The sequence below is a fragment of the Haliotis rubra genome, unplaced genomic scaffold, assembly GCF_003918875.1.
Source record: "Haliotis rubra isolate DU_JTF1 unplaced genomic scaffold, ASM391887v1 Scf144, whole genome shotgun sequence".
Lineage (NCBI taxonomy): Eukaryota > Metazoa > Mollusca > Gastropoda > Lepetellida > Haliotidae > Haliotis > Haliotis rubra.
The window spans coordinates 1601658-1619572 of NW_025765381.1; positions in this window are offsets into that span (position 1 = coordinate 1601658).

The window sequence follows — 17915 nt, forward strand, 5'->3', positions numbered from 1 at the left end:
TATCAAGAAATATATGTGGCATGACATCCTACATCTTTTGACTTTAGAGATAAGGAGGCGGTGGGGTAGCTTCATGGTTTATGATTATGCTGGTCGTGTCAAAGACCCGGGTTCTATTCATATATAGGAACAATGTATTAAACCCATTTCTGTTCTGATAGTGCTGGTTAAAAAAACAAACTCACACAGAGATAATGAGTATTAAGTTATCCATTTTCTGTAGACACAGCCATCTTACCAAGGAAGTTGTATCTGTCCGCCCTAAGAATGAGTTACTTTATCTGCAACTGACAACGAAGCTCATTTTGGGAATAATATAAAATATAGGTAATGGCACCAGTGCTTTTTTGCATGAATGAAAATTAAATTAGATACCAACATAAGTGCATGACAATCAGTAGGACAGAATATCATGGAAGAACACATACATACTGCGGGGCAAACAAAGTGAAAGTACCGTTGAAGAAACATAATTGAGAACGATGTTTAGTAGTTAAAGAAGAGATAAAGCACAGGCACACTTAAGTGTTCAGGAAAAAAACAAGAAAATTGTTTCATGTGCAGTAAGTTCTGCTTATTTAGTTTTTTTCGAATGCTTTTTTCGAATGCGTGTTTTCTGGCAATATGCAATATTTCTTACACAGAAAGTGTTCAGCGAGTTTTCAACACAACATGGAGTAGCTGGAGGCGGTTTGGGTATAGCCTTGTGGTTAAAACATTTTCACGTCAACGGAAGTCCGGGTTCGATTCCTTTGCAATGCGTGAAGACTATTTCCGGTGTCCCTCTGATATTGCCCCAAAATATACATAAACGTATTTTACCCATCCTGGGAATCGAACCCAAGTCTTCGGCGTGACGAACAAACGCTTTAAACACTAGGCTACCCCACGGCCCCTTTATTTTCAGAAAACAATTGTTATTAATTATATCACAATTGTTTTTGTGTGTGGGTCTCACAACGAGTTCTTTAACGAACAGATTTTCGGTGACCTTTCAACTTGGGATCAACACGTAACGACTATACACCATGGGCACCGTTTTTTGATAATTTACTATCCTTCAGTGTATTTTGTGCACTGCTTCAATGTCTTAAAAGAGCGATGTGTCACTAAAACCGCTTGCATAATTTGTAGTCTTTTTTTACATTTCACCACAAGTATTTTATTATCTTATTAATAGTCTTGTTTCGCTTGATTAAAGGATATAGGGGCACGCGATATACTACCAGCAATAGAATTTTATGTTTTCCTTTTTCACATTTCATTCTACTGTCAACATTGCCAACAGAAAACCTGTTAATGTAACTTCAGACGAAACCAATACCTTAACGTAGTTTCTTAAGAAATGTCAAGAAGAAGAGAAAACGACAACGGACTCTGAAATACGAGTGCGTCTTCCATCTACTTCATCTTGTGTGAAAGTAACGGTTTTCTGGCTATGACTCGTTACATCTGATGCGCTCTTGTTGAAAGCATCCTTGCAAAAAGCACGGTTCGACTACTGAAAAACGTATCCACATCTACATGCTCTGCCCTGTTATGACTTGCAGTAACGTAAATACAGAATGGTGAATACAAATGAAAGGAAAGAGAAAATGTCTTTCTCAGTTGAAACGCATATAAACAACATTTTATAGCCAGAAAGAAAGAACAGTTCAGGGAAGAGCAATGCACAACATACGAAAATACATGACTAATGCACTGCAAATGTTTGTGATTGTATCTAGATGAATCCACGGTGATACCTGTCTGACATACTCGACATGCAAGACGTTACCTACGTGAACGTGCGGCGCTGCTTGGCTCTTTCAATTGCTACCTTTCGCCAAACATTAAGGAATAAAAAGACGTTTCATCTGTGATATATATGAACAACACGTGTGATTGTATATAAATTTGTCAGACATGCAATGGACACATTTGTTTGTCAAATCTTGAATACACGTGCATGATGATATGCCCTTATACTATACCTTCGGGTAGTGTATGGAATTTATTAAATGGTAACATTATAAATGGAATTGTCACTCATTCTGGTAAGTTAGTCAGAGGAATAATCTGTTTGCTCCACAAATTCACAACAATGATTTGAGAACTTCTAACGATTAGAAGTTCTCAAAAGAGATGAAACTGCCCTTTACTAGGAATGTTACTAAGATTTAGCATGTACATTTTTTGAACTTATTGCCAACTAGGCCACAGACACATTCATAAATAGTTTGAGAAAATTAATATTTTCAGGCATGTTAGTCCTTCTTTGAACTCGATCAAAAGTGGAAAACAAACATACTTGTCGACTTGTTAGGGAGTTATATGAACAAATAGGTTTAAAGTTGTAGAACACCATTGTAGTTCATCATCCAGTTATTGCCTACACACAAGAATTATTATATACACACGCATTCATATGTAAACAATATGGTGAGATTCTCTATTTTACAGAAGAACACACTCTTAACATCCACTCAGTAATGACACGAAATGTTTGTTCTACGAGTTTCAATTTCGTCTTCATGAAGACGTCTTTCGTCACTTCAATGTATATTTTACATTAACATTATATCAAAACAATTACGTACTCATAACATATCCATATCATAAGTTACATAACAAAACCATCACAGAACGTTTGAGACGTGCCCTACATCTTGAAATGGACAATGATCAAAATCATGACACACTCGTTGTATGATCTGATCGTTATGGAAGCTTATTAAGACTGTGGGTGTTGATTCACAATAAATATCCACCAACACTCTCTTTATTTATCACGTAGCGCGTTTAACGACCCAGGAACTGTTATAGAAACCAATAATGGGCGATTCATTCATGTATGAATACAATTACGACTTGATTCAAAATATCCAGAGGAAACTGTCGCATATGGATTGCTAACAGTGGCGGAGCGTGAGATATCTTCAGTCGAGGGCCAGCCACGTATTGGGGATAAACACACATCATTGTCACCTTACATTCAACCAGATCAGTCATGGATCCGATTACATACCATGAACGATGTTACCATGGAAACCATTTTTCAACAATGTTAAAATGTGATGTAGTGGATATAATTTTACTTAAGGCTACAATTATTGACTTTTCTTTTACTTTCAAATCGATTAACGATTCCCTTTAAACTTAAAGGGCTTTATAAAGGCGTGGTAGTGGACATCATTGTGCATCATTCTGACAAGTAATGCGTAGTTTTTGGTAACTTCTTCAAGAATGTCTATAATGAAAATTTTGGAATAAATCAACCTTTGAACGTGAGAACTTCATTGAAATGCTTATTTTGTATGGATAATGTGCATTGTGGAAAATGCGAATATAATGTGCATGCGTTAAACAAACTTTTAAGGTTTCTACCTAAAATGTTACCAAAGTGTCACCTTTGTGAAACGGACAGAGACAGACAGTCACGCACATACCATCATTATTTAAGCACCAGAGTGATCAGCACCCAATTGAACACCTTTAGTATTAACCACCAAGTAAGAGCTAGGGGCTCTCCAGTGCAATGGTGTATAATCTGACCCAGACACTGCATCATGAATAGCAGAGGATCCAAATGTTAGAAATCAGACGTCTGAACAGCAGCACGATAAGATGCCTTGCGAATGTCATCTGTCAGAGATACTGAAGATACTGCTTGCAAACTAAGTGGTGATTGTTGGATGACAATAATGGTTTTACACGACACAGTGACACAGACGTGGTAGGTGTGGGTGCTGATACTTGCAGCGTTGTTGACATGAACGTTTCTGACGTCATCGCATAACGCCAGCTTCATTATCAGCGTGTCAGTTTCATTATCTGTGTGATGGTGGTGCCTGGCGTTCTGTTTGTCAGCATACTACTCTTTGTCTTCATCCAACAATGATTCACATAAGTCATTATTAATGTACTGATCCAGAAAAACGGTACTTCATTAACGATGACGTGCACACATCCCTCAACACATAAACACATTCCAAATGCGCTTTTTACAATGATAGTTCGCAACCTCCTTCATACACCTAAAGAGAGTGATATGGAACGTGAAGTAAGGTACAGTTCAGATATTACTGAAAGGATCACAACAGAACAGTTAATGTGTATTTTGACAGAAGCACGTTACCTTCATACAGTGGAATATTACTTTCAGCATTTTGTTTTAGCATTCGTAATTAGGGACAGAGGATATAAGACGGGAGAATCCAAAATTGATCATATATGATTCTGACATGCCTGTTCAAACAGTTCAGTACGTAAAATACTGCTCTACAGAAATAAAGCACACTCGATTTACAAGTCTAAAGTTAATTATTCATGCTACTGCATATGTGTACGTGTAGCACTGCACGCATCAACAGTGAGATTTTTTTCTTTACTTATCAATGAGTCTTTCCTTCGTCACATTTTAATTTGTTCTGATTCAGAACATTTATTTGTAATCTACAGCGCCTCAAGGCTATTACATTCCTCTGTTAATGTTTTAAGCAAACACTTACAAAAACATTTTCCTCATTTTCACTGGCCCTGATTATGTTTTTCAGAAATGTTTCAAGCCAACTCAATTCAGGGCCTCTGAATGAAACAATCTGCCGGTGTTCCTCCTGTCCAGCATTGATGCCTCAGATGGGCACTTGGCTTGCCTTTGCGTGTGTTTGTAATGTGTTTCATTGCTGGGGCAGATAAGGCTGTTCTTTTCGCGAATTTCTTCCAGTATTACTGTTTCATGGTGATTCGTCAACACATGATTATGATCATGCAGTAGACGGGAAATGTTCAATCCATAACTTACTGTAATGGAAAGGATTACGTCGCTTTTATTAGCATTGTTTAGTATTAACGCACAGTTAACGCACTATGTCCTATCGTTAAATAGTGTAATTTAGAAAAAATAATCAATTATTATCAAGAAACATATACGACATGACATCTAACACGTATTGACTTTAAAGATAAGCGGGCGGTTGGGTAGCTTTATAGTTTAAGCTTTCGCTAGTCGTGGCAAAGACCTGGGTTCGATTTCCCGGCAACAATGTATTAAATACATTTCTGTTGTCTCCCGTCTTGATAGTGCTGGTATATTGATAAAAATGGTTAAAAACCATACTCACACAGAGATAATGAGTATTAAATTATCCATTTTCTGTAGACACAGCCATCTTATCAAGGAAATTGTATTTGCCCGCCCTAGGATTGAATATACATTGTCTGCAACTGACAACAAAGCCCACCCTTGGGGGTAATCACAACGTGGGTAATGGCAAACCTCATCCACTTTATTTCCTCGCCGAAAAACTGCGAACAAATATGTTGTCCTGATTGTTTGTTTTTTCCTGCAGGAGTTACGGAAAAGTGTTGTGTTTTATGAAAAGTTGGCATCTGTAGTGTGACGTTCACTGAGACGGAAAAATTGAGTGGCAAGACCTGCTCAAAGATACTTTCGGCAACAAATGTTTTTAAGCCTGAAGTTACTGTACATGTTGGTTCTAACGAAGGTGAATATATTAACCGTTGAACGAAACAGTTTGTAAAACCGACAATGACTTGCATGACGTCACATCAGTTTGACTCGGTATAACGGAGACTGTATAATTCAGTATATCTCAGATTGTATAATCAGTATGACTCAAACTTTAAAACTCAGTATAACTCAGAATGTATAATTCATTATAACGTAAACTCTATAATTCCGAATGACTCAAACTTTATAACTCAGTATAACTCAAATGTATAATTCATTATAACTCAATCCCTATAATTCATTATAACTCAAACTATAATTCAGTATAACTCAAACCCTATAATTCACTATACCTTAAACTCTATAATTCAGTATGAATCAAACTTTATTATTCACTATAACTCAAACTCTATAACTCAGTAAAACTCAGACTTTGTGACAATTCAGGATGTGCTTGTTTCCTTCCGTTGTATATCTCCAGTAAACAAACTTAAACATGATTGTTCTGAATGCCTTACAACGCATATATAAACATTACGATTTAATGGTTGTTATCATCGATCGTAAACCCAGTTTCTCTCCCATGTTTGGTTTATGATCTTGCCATTAGTAGATGAAACATAAATGCCAGAATACTCTGACCCTTTGAATAAAGAAATCAGACAATGTCAGAGAGTATGTTTACATGCATCTCACGACCCGTGAAGATCCGGGTTAGAATTGATCTTCAGTAACCCATGCTTGTCGTAGGAGGCGACTAACGGGATCGGGTGGTCAGGCTCGCTGACTTGGTTGATACATGTCATCGGTTCCCAATTGCACAGATCGATGCTCATGCTGTTGATCACTGGGTTGTCTGGTCCAGACTCGAATATTTACAGACTGCCGCCATGTAGCTTGAATATTGCTGAGTGCGGCGTAAAACTAAACTCACTCACTCACATGCATCTCACACACATTTAACACTGTTTCTGCACCTCCATCTCATAATCCAGTGTCTCTCTCTTTCATCCATATTGATTAGCCATCTACAACTCGCGATGTACTTGAAACGAAATAATACTTGAAGAAATTAAAAGAAAATGCAACCCACATACATCATGTCAGCGCTCAACATATGCCGCACACCTGTCATATCACCGTGCAGACAAGAGCAGCAATGGTGTGAAGGCATGATGTGTGCAGCAGTGTGCAGTGTGCAGCATCACTGCACATAGCTGTTGTATGCACGTTATATAACAGAAACTTACAACTGCGCCTCTGTTATCAAAAGACGTTTTTACTACCTAAGATATACAGCAAATGAATGATTACAGATAGCGAACAGTGCTCTATAAGTTAGAGACAATGCATTTTCACAAAGCAGTTTTAGCGCTACGACCATCTTAAGGCTGTGTTAGAATAGAGACCATATAATAGTAGATGGTCTCTGATGGGAGTTACGATCATCGTAGCAGTGATGGTACCAGTAGTTCGCAAAAAGTGTGTCCTACCAAACTGGTAATACCCATCACAAATACATGCAAGGTCACCTTAAGCGTAAACAAATAACATGAAACCAACATACACATTTTATGACTGAATTCGTGAAACTATCCATCAGTTCTCTTTTGTAATGGCTGACAACAACGACGTTCTACGAACGCATGATGTAATCGAAAGGCTGTAGATACGTTTGGTAAGTATACCATGAAATAACTGTGTACATTTTCCTTGCATAGTGAGTGAGTGAGTTCAGTTTTACACCGCACTCAGCAATATTCCAGCTATATGGGGGCGGTCTGTAAATAATCGTGTCTGCACCAAACAATCCAGTGATCAACAGCATGAGCATCGATCTGTGCAATTGGGAACCGATGACATATGTCAACCAAACCAGCGAGCCTGACCACCCGATCCCGTTAGTCACCTGTTACGACAAGCATGGGTTACTGAAGATCAATTCTAACCCGGACCTTCACGGGTTTCCTTGCATAGAATGGTACTAGGGTATAAACATGTGAAGTACACATACTAACACCGCATTCATCCAACACGGGGAGGGCGGTGGGGTAGCCTAATGGTTAAAGCGTTGGCTCGTCACGCCGAAGACCCGGGTTCGAATCCCCACATGGGCACAATATGTGAAGCCCAATTCTGGTGTCCCCGCCGTGATGTTGCTGGAATATTGCTAAAAGCGGCGTAAAACCAAACTCAGTCAGTCAGTCAGTCATCCAACACGGCCATATCCTCAATCAAAATTACAAACCGAAACCTATTCAGGTCTCATTAACCTATTCAGACAATGACCTACTTTTCAACCGATCCGAATTTTCTCGAGTGAAAGTGAAAATGGACATCATAAACAACTATGGTTACACTGAATTCCAATTCCTTGTTTCATAAGAAAATGGTGTTTACAAATAAATCTTTATTTTAAACTAAGACGTCACAGACTGATTCACAATGCATCTGGCACACTGGTTACACCTGTTATGTGTTTTTTGAGCTTATTCAGTAGAGTTCTGTAACGCACAATGTGATTAATATAATATCAAGTCCGTACCAGACCGCCAAACTATTCTAGCGGGAGAGCCTCGTTTTGAGATTTTCCATGATTTCCAGGTTTCCGTTTTCCTCGCTGTACGACAGAGCACGCTGCACGACGTGTTTGCAAGGATTAGAACGAGCGTAGTGTTGCTGTATACAAGTGCTTAAATGTATCAAATAATACTGATTAATAATTATGTATCCAGTTAAATGAATTAGTCCCAAAATTCTGGACTAGTTATTGTACTAAGTTGCGCAAAAGGACGAGACCCAGTCAACAGGAAACGAGACTGTTGTGTAATCAATGTTTTGACTTGTATATATGTATGTCACAGGAATCTGAATGGGCTATGCATGGTTGACCCAGGTCATCGGTTCCCAATTGCGCAGATGGATGCTCATGCTGTTGAACACTGGATTGTCTGGTCCAGACTCGATTATTTACAGACCGCCCCCATATAGTTGGAATATTGATGAGTGCGGCGTAAAACTGTACTCACTCACTCACTCACTGAATTGGCTATGATCTAAAAGAACATTGTTGTTGACATGGTGTTCGTTGTCGACGCCATGTCTTAGAAAGGAACCAATGACACTGAACACGTTTCTTCATCTCAGTGAGTCTAAAGAAAAGAGTACCTGAAACCATTCCTGAAAGTCTTATGGAAGTTTCATTCACGTGTGAAAACCATCAGGCCTATATTCCTATACTACGGGCTGACTACACTGAACGACATCGAGATGGCTGTAGTTGAGAAGCAGCCAAGTGTTGGATGTACATAGACTTTGAATTCACGCCTCGTCAGTGGTAGGGGTTTCTGGTTTTGTGAATGTGACCGAAATGGGAATTCTGGTGACGTTGAAGTTCTCACAGTGATATCATTAGACATTCAAATGTCAAGGTGTCATGGGCTTAGATGTGGAATTAATCTCTGCATTTCCACACCATTAATAACCCTTTGCGTACATACGCATACAAAAAATGCTACCGGTGGATTATTTAACGAAATAAAATATTCATTAAGTAATCCTAGCAACCCGTGAAGATCCGGGTTAGAATTGGCCTTCAGCAACCCATACTTGTCGTAAGAGGCGCCTGACGAGATCGGGTGGTGAGGTTCGCTGACTAGGTTGACACATGTTATCGTATCCCAGTTGCATGGATCAATGCTCATGCTGTTTTATCACTTAACTGTCTGGTCCTGACTCGACCGCTGTCATATAGCTGGAATATTGCGGAATATAGCGTGAAACAACAAATAACAACAAATCCTAGCAACAAAACAGCCTACTTACAGGTCACAGACTAGACACCTTGGTCCTACCCACAATGACGGGCTTAGACACAATGGATAATTTGTGGAGCGAGCCACGGTTCCTAGATCCACATTGGACCGATCCTGACATGATGATACTCTGCTCAGCACTTAGATACATGTCGTCAGTGTGAAAGAATAACCAATCTTAACTGTCCTCAGAAAAAGATTCCGTTTAGTTAAAAGGGCCAAATACCCGTCAACATTGTATGAATGGACCACTGAATATCAGTGACAACACACACTTTTCACCTACTAGATAAGCATGTTCTGCCCTGTTGAAAAATTGATTCAATAATGTGTTAAATAAAAAGCATAATAATGCTGAACAAATATATGTGCTATTACTGTAGGCAGTTGTACTCTCTGAGAAGCCGGCTAGCTATTCTCAAAATGTTCGTAGTCCTATTCTTAACACATTCGCTACGATCAAAGTTAAGAATTCGTATTGCTGCGAACGTTTCGAGAATAAGGGTTCTGGCTAGCTATTCTCGAACGTTAAGAATTCGTATGGCTTAAACGTTTTCGAGAATAAAGGGTTCTGGCTAGCTATTCTCGAACGTTCGTAGCCCTACGTACCTCTTAAGCCTATTCTGAACACATTCGCTACGATCAAAGTTAAGAATTCGTATGGCTGCGAACGTTTCGAGAATAAGGGTTCTGGCTAGCTATTCTCGAACGTTCGTAGCCCTACGAACCTCTTAAGCCCATTCTCAACACATTGGCTACGATCAAAGTTAAGAATTCTTATGGCTGCGAACGTTTCGAGAATAAGGGCCCTGGATTATACCTCTTGTGGGTGGAATGTGCCCACAAGAGACGTCATTGTTGGCCAAACATGTAGCACTTACTGCTGTAGACAAACGCCACTGTAGGAATTAGAGGGCGCTACCGTTTCATGGTCATTACAGTGTAATGTTAAGAGCAGAGTCTCAATAAATCCAGTTTAGATTCCATTCTAAATCATAAAGGTTTATTTTCGACCTAGCATGAAAATGCAGACGCCAAATTCTACAGGCAATATAGTTAACGGTTCCTCTTTTAAACTTCTATAAATTCTCATTTTTGGCAACGGAATATGCTGTAGCGCCTTGTATCAGTTTAAACCATAGCGAGCTATCACATAAACCAGTACTTTCTTGACAATTTTCAAATATAGAAAAACAGCAACGATCTTTAAAATGAAAACATGTGTTTACCACTTATTGCTTTTTGTCAGCATTATCGTACCATGCCATGTCGTAATACATCAGAGATATCCACACTGAATGTATCCTAAATCATACATTATGTCTGACCATAATTTTCGGGATGCACTTCGGCATGGGCAACTTATTGTAAGGCATGGCATTCTGTAATAAATGCAAGAGACGAAAACAGATAAATAAGTAACTTTCACGTGACAAATTATCCAAGTTTGTGTATATAAACAACTTTTTAACCAACGAACGAAAATATGATGAAAGAACGGTACAGAGTGCAAGGCAAAACATAAACACCAGCACTAATCTAGCCAAACACTAAGCTGATGTCGGCTGACGGTGAGTGAGGGAATTGGGTTTCAGGCCACCTTAACAGTATCCCTGTTATATCAGCTTCACTCTTTCATCCATTCGTATTCACCATATCTGTGATATTCTAGTTGTTTTTACTGCCCTTCGTTGGTTGGCTATTTATAATGTATATGCATTTATGGTGAATTTAAAACTTGTCCTAGTTACGGTATGGCTGAAATATTGCCGATGTGACTGTAAATCTTAACTCACTCACTCACTCACTCACTCGTATTTGCTCGCTCTACTTATGCCAGAGTTCCACCGACAGCAATACATATAACACACGACAGCATCCTTCCAGAAGCATATGTTGTCATCTAGTGATTTTTCTATAGGTGGTCGAGTAAAAGAGTGAAGTTCACAGAAGTAGAAAGTACTTTAGCACCCCCCAAAACCGATTCACTAAGACGAAGGTGAATGTGTATTTGTTGAGAACATTAATCGACTGACTGAATATTTTAGTCGTTAATGTTACCAAATTGTCTCAACAATAGTGAGTGAGTGAGTAAGGTTTTAGGCCGCTTTTAGCAATATTCCAGCAACATTGCGGCGGGGGACACCAGAAATAAGCTTCACACATTATGCCCCTGTGGACGAGCGTTCGGCGTGACGAGCGAACGCTTTAACCACTAGGCTACCCCGCCGCCCCTGTCTTAACATTTCTGGTGTCCCCCGCCGTGATATTGCTGGAATATTGCTAAAAGCGGCGTAAAACCATACTCACTCACTCACTCACTGTCTTAATAATAGCTGTATCTATATGGCTGAAGACGCAGAGTTCGGGATTTGCATTCGCTGTTGCCTCTTTCTTGTGGGGCAAACTTTAATATATTTTCCAAAGTTAAGGTATCAGAGAAATATATATATATATATATATGCACACACACGTCACACACACACGCAGGCACACATGGAGGCACACACGCAGGCACACACAAAGAGATGTACGAGGGGCTATCAATTTATCATTCACATAACGGACCAAAAACGTTATGACTGCTCTGTACTCAAGCTTATCGATTTCTGCCGTTTCAATAGGGGTACACGTGACCAGATGTCACGTGACCGGAAACTAGCGACATGTGCATGTCAATATTACGCTTAAGTGAATGACATAAACCATTCTTTATTATCATACAGTTATTTTTATCATGCCCATATCAGAAGTATTTTAGGCTTTTTGATAGCCCCTCGTATAGGCCAAGCTAATACAAGGACAAAATAGGGAATAACATCGAACATGTTTAGTTGTCATTTTTTAAATGTCTTCTACATTTTCGTACCAACAAACGTTTTGAAAGCTTTCCTTGGCATTGAATGTGATTTTGATCAAACTACTTTTGAGTAGGATGACATTCTTCGAAATTTTCGAACTACGAGCATGCACGGCAATGTCATACAGACTGTCTGTCGTACAGACCCTGAAGCAAATATATCCAAGATAGCCCACGCAAGTCTAGAAAATGTGGCAAGTCTAGATTTCCACAGCTCTGAAAATGAAGGAAGTCTCAGGGCTCCTTTTTATTATATATTTTTTTCACTATGAGCCTTTTTTCTGTAAAATATGTTGTTAGTCTAATGCACGATTATACGTCAACAGTCGTGACCAGCAGACAGCCTGACACCTGATGTGTTGCGTGACATGAAGCGAAATGTGACTATTGAACATTTGAAGTCACAATCCTGGGATTCCGGCGCGTCTAAGTGGACATGGAATGGCGGTGCCTTGACAACAAGGCTATCAATGCCCCAGCACACACAACGATAAACAACAGAAGAAGAGCTTCCAGGTTTTAATGCACTGGAAAACAACACATAAACGCAGCACTCGACACGAGCTATCTACCGCGAAGTGCAGGAAGAAAAACACAGAAGAAACTCTTCCAGAAAAACAGACGTCTTCATGACGTGAAAAGGTATCACCCAATTTGTGTACATAAACATCTTTCCTAGAAACAAATGAAAGCATCAATCGGCAAAGCATCATGCAAAATAGATAAACATTGACATGCAAGAAATATGCATCACATGCATCTGGGTGTATGCTTGTTTTGTGCATCTGGGTGTAGTTCTGTTCCGACATGCACAGTTTGAATGATGTGAACTTGCACATGCAGTTACCTCTCAATGAAGGTTATATGCATCTCTTGCCGTTGATGCTATTGTTGATGAGGACCATGCCTACGGATGCTATTAATGGCTTATGTATCATCGCATTTGCCAGGAATGTAACAGACATTTATTCTGTGTGGCATATGAGGAACACATGCGCTTGTTTACAAAGTTGTCAGTTTGGTATTTGTTGATGGTCTAAAAGCCGAATGTCTGTGGATAGGGATCACTGCTGATTCCGTGCCACGCACTAATCTTATTAAACCCAATGTAATATACAGTAATGGATATACCTACATGCCAAATGGGACGATGTTTGTTTCAGGGCTTCTTATTACAGATCTCAAAACCATGAAACATTAAACATCGTGCCAAGGAAAGTAAACGATTTTGTATGATGACGGCTCATATAAAACAAACATAACAAACATGAAACATTTCTACGATGGTGCTATTGATACAGGTGTGATATACTAGTAGTTGTGTCGCGGAACTTCAGCTTGCTGTATTTCGACAATATTTGTCATGCTTTTGTATATTGTAAGTGTTTCCTTTCCTTAGTCAAAATCCAGTTTGCAAGTATATACTGAGTGAGTGAGCGAGTTGTACGCCTCTTGTAGCAATATACCAGCAATATCACGGCAGGGGACACCAGAAATCCAGAAGATCCAGATTTAGTCAAACAAATTCAAATAGGACATTCTACCAAGCATAACAAGTGACATCTTTTATTGTTTGCCTACAGTGATAAATAATTTTGAAATCATGAAAGTTATGACATGCGCTTCACACATTGTGCCCATGTGGGAATCGAACCAGGGTCGTAGTGTGACGAGCGAACGCTTACACCACTATGCTACCCCACCGCCCCGCAAGTGTATACTTGTCCTTTGCCCTGTGGTTTAGAATGCTTCATGAACCGTATCATAATTGATGAGATTTTTGACAAATAGACGGATTTTTAATGCAAGATTAACTGTTATGTAATTCGTTGTACATGGACTGGAGGTCACGGGTATAATGATATTCCTTGATACAAAAATATGAGACCCTTTTTGAGAATCAAAATAGTAATCCATAATCAGATACTAAATGTTATGGTTAGATGCAAATAATATAATCGGAACTACTAACGCCAAGCTAACTGGCAACGAAAGGTGCACACACTTGAACATAGTAATTGACCAAAAACTACATTTTGTTTCAAAATATTACTAAACTTTAAGCAGTCGCCGAATACAGATGTATTACATCTTTTAATATATGTACTGCCCATCAAAAGTTTAGACTCACTAGTGTATGTAGCCACTTACTTCAGTCAACTGTTCTAAACTAGATTTTGCAAAATATTCCATACTGTTTAAAAGTACTGTTTACACATGAACTGATGTATTGTAAAACAAATTCGTAACGTTGAAAAGATTATTGTCATGAGTTCAATAAATGATGAAATTCAGTGAAAAATGGCGAATTCGTAACAAAACTTTACACCAAAAAGCAGCTGTTTATATAATTACATGTGCGATATTTGCATATGCTTTTCAGTATTTTGATGCATAATCCTCGTGCAATTCATCTGCATAAGGTTTGCAGTTGGTTCCCCCCAAGTTAGTGGAAAAATTCATCTTCGATGTAACCATATATATATGCATAACATACAGTGAGTGCTTTCAGTGAGTCTAAACTTTTGATGGGTAGTATAGCTAGAAAATATAGGTGTGCGTTACAGGTGGTTACAATGAGTGAAATAATTACATTGAAGCGGACCTATAATAGCGCTGCTGGTCGATTACCGGACAGTCAGCTGTCCACTGAGGCACTTGAGCCATTGTTGTGTGGGGAACGCTACACACTAATTTTAGAAACGGAAGAGTTGAAGCATAAAAGCAAAACCTGTCTATAGCGCGTTCTTTATGGCTTGTAACATTAGATCAGGAGAAAACAAAATGTTATCAAAGTGATAAGATAGTATTGTGTGTACTGTTTATGTAGCCACGCGATACTCTGGAGCCATACATGACATGTGGTCTGCGTGTGGTCTTGACAGTGTGGAACGCGGGCTAATCCAGCCTACTTGGGGCCTGTTATGTCAAGGTACAGGCTGGGAACACGTGGTTGACGTGGTTGTGTGTAACATGTTCAGTCACGTCGTCTTTGTCATTATCATCATAATCAACATCATCATCAACATCATCATCATCACCTTCACCATCATCACCATCACCATCACCATCATCATCATCATCATCATCATCATCTCACCATCCGATTCCGTTAGTCGCCTCTTACGACAAGCATGGGTTACTGAAGATCAGTTCTAACCCGGATCTTCACGGGTCTCAATGCATGACATCACTTGACGCAAAGCATGACAGATCACCACAGGACATGACATCTGATCACGCTACATGAGATAACACGACACATGACATGATAAGATAGGACATAAGATAAGGTATGACATGACGTGACAGCTCACTGTAGAAGAAAATCCATAAACGTAAGTTAGTACACTATTACACTGAAACCAACACGAACGGGAATAGGACCGGTAAAATTAGAAATATAATAGAGTCGAATTGGGATTCGAACCCGCAATCATAGGTCTCTAGCGTTCCTAAGGGGCGTAACTCTGCCCAGGGATTTCCAGCGCCTTTGACGGCTGGACCACCCGCATCCTCATTAAAAGAAAGCAGTAAAGAAAAGATGGGCAGCATGGAAAACCAATAATAATAACTTCTAATCCATATTTATTTACAGCCTTGATTACCAGTTCGTTTTCCTTTAATGTAAACTGTAGATTTCCATGTAAGCACACATTACTAATCAACCAGAGCTTTACAATAACAATATGTTCAAATTCTTGAATATCTATGTAATTTACACGCCATCAAATTATAAAAATCATTTTCAAATAACTCCCCCCATTTACTTTTATGAACGATGCTTTATCCACAAATGATCGTGAATAGGTCAAAACCATATACCTTAATTTGGTGTCATATCATGTAACACAAAGGATCCGTTGTATATGAAGTATATGTTAATACTATACACAAGTTTCTTTATATAACATATCGGAGCGACGAGGTAGCCTAATGATTAAAATGCCAAAGTCCCGGGTTCGATTCCCCACGTGGGTACAATGAGTGAAGCCCATTTCTGGTGTCACCCGCCGTGTTATTGTAGGAATAGTGCTAAAAGCGTCGTAAAACCATACTCACTCACTTACTCACTCACTCACTCTGCAGCTGATCATACAATACTAGTTGTGTGAATACTTTCTTTCATATAAAAACGTTGTTTCCAAGATGTTTTCACAAAAGCAACATAACGATCGCCCTACAAAAGTCACCATGAAGGAGAACAGAAGAGCTTCGGTGTTGCTATAGTTGAAACAGATTAGCCAGTATTGCGCTACTCAATTTCGAGAGATTTAAATCAATAACCATTCTATCTGAAGTTAATCTTTTCACACAAACTCGAGCACCTTGCAAATTAAAACAATGCAGTCTATTAACTGTGTCATAAAACATAAACACGAAATATAAACGATTCTACAGTCGAGCCCTTGGGCACACTGGTTAATTCATTCTTGTGGGTTCTGTTTGAGGGAGTTTACATGAAGAGTCTTCTAAATGTTTCAGAAAACATTTTGTATAACACTAGCTTAAAGCCATCTAACGAAGGAATGTTTTGCATACTTGAGATAAGAACTAAATCGTCTGCATAGAACAAATTCTTATAAAATTCCCAGTTTATATTAAATCATAAGAGTTTGTTTTTCACATTCTGGAACATTTATGTTATGAACATGGATACTTGCCAGATTTGTTCGGCGTTGCCTGCCCCGTGCGACTCCCACCTTCCACGCACATCTGGTTACTTGCTCGCTGATATAACGGTGTATATATATAAACACATATCATACGTATGCATGCACATCTGACATTATAACCTGTGTGCAGGTACGGAAACCTCACCCTCTGTTGGTCACATGCTGTTTATACGGGACATTATCCAAGTGGGAACGGTGTTGGTGTGGGTAGGGGAAAGTGGTTGGCTTCAGGAGTAAATAGAATGACGAAGGGATGGGTGAAGAATGTAAAATCATCTTGAAAACATGGTGTGGCACTGAAGGTTAGGCATAAGTACTCATAATTATATATATAATTAAGAGTAAGTTGAAATGTAAAGGAGAGAATAACTAACTTTTTATATTTTTAGGAACATCTTGTTCCATTCCAATCAAAGAATTCAAAGAATTCCTAGAAATCTCTGTCTTGAAATCCACTCACACATTATCAGGAATCTTGGATCTGCACAGAACTAATGTCCCTGTTGGTGTGGGTACATCTGTCACTGAGTCTTATGTTTCAAGGTACAGATGTAAATGTGGTTGTGTCTATAGCTGTTGCTGTTGGTACATCTGTCACTGTGTCTTATGTTTCAAGGTACAGATGTAAATGTGGATGTGTACATAGCTGTTGCTATGGGTATATCTGTCACTGAGTTTTATGTTTCAAGGTACAGATGTAAATGTGGCTGTGTCTATAGCTGTTGCTGTGGTACATCTGTCACTGTGTCTTATGTTTCAAGGTACAGATGTAAATGTGGCTGTGTCTATAGCTGTTGCTGTGGGTACATCTGTCACTGAGTCTTATGTTTCAAGGTACAGATGTAAATGTGGTTGTGTCTATAGCTGTTGCTGTGGGTACATCTGTCACTGTGTCTAATGTTTCAAGGTACAGATGTAAATGTGGCTGTGTCTATAGCTGTTGCTGTTGGTACATCTGTCACTGAGTCTTATGTTTCAAGGTACAGATGTAAATGTGGCTGTCTATAGCTGTTGTTGGTACATCTGTCACTGTGTCTAATGTTTCAAGGTACAGATGTAAATGTGGCTGTGTCTATAGCTGTTGCTGTTGGTACATCTGTCACTGAGTCTTA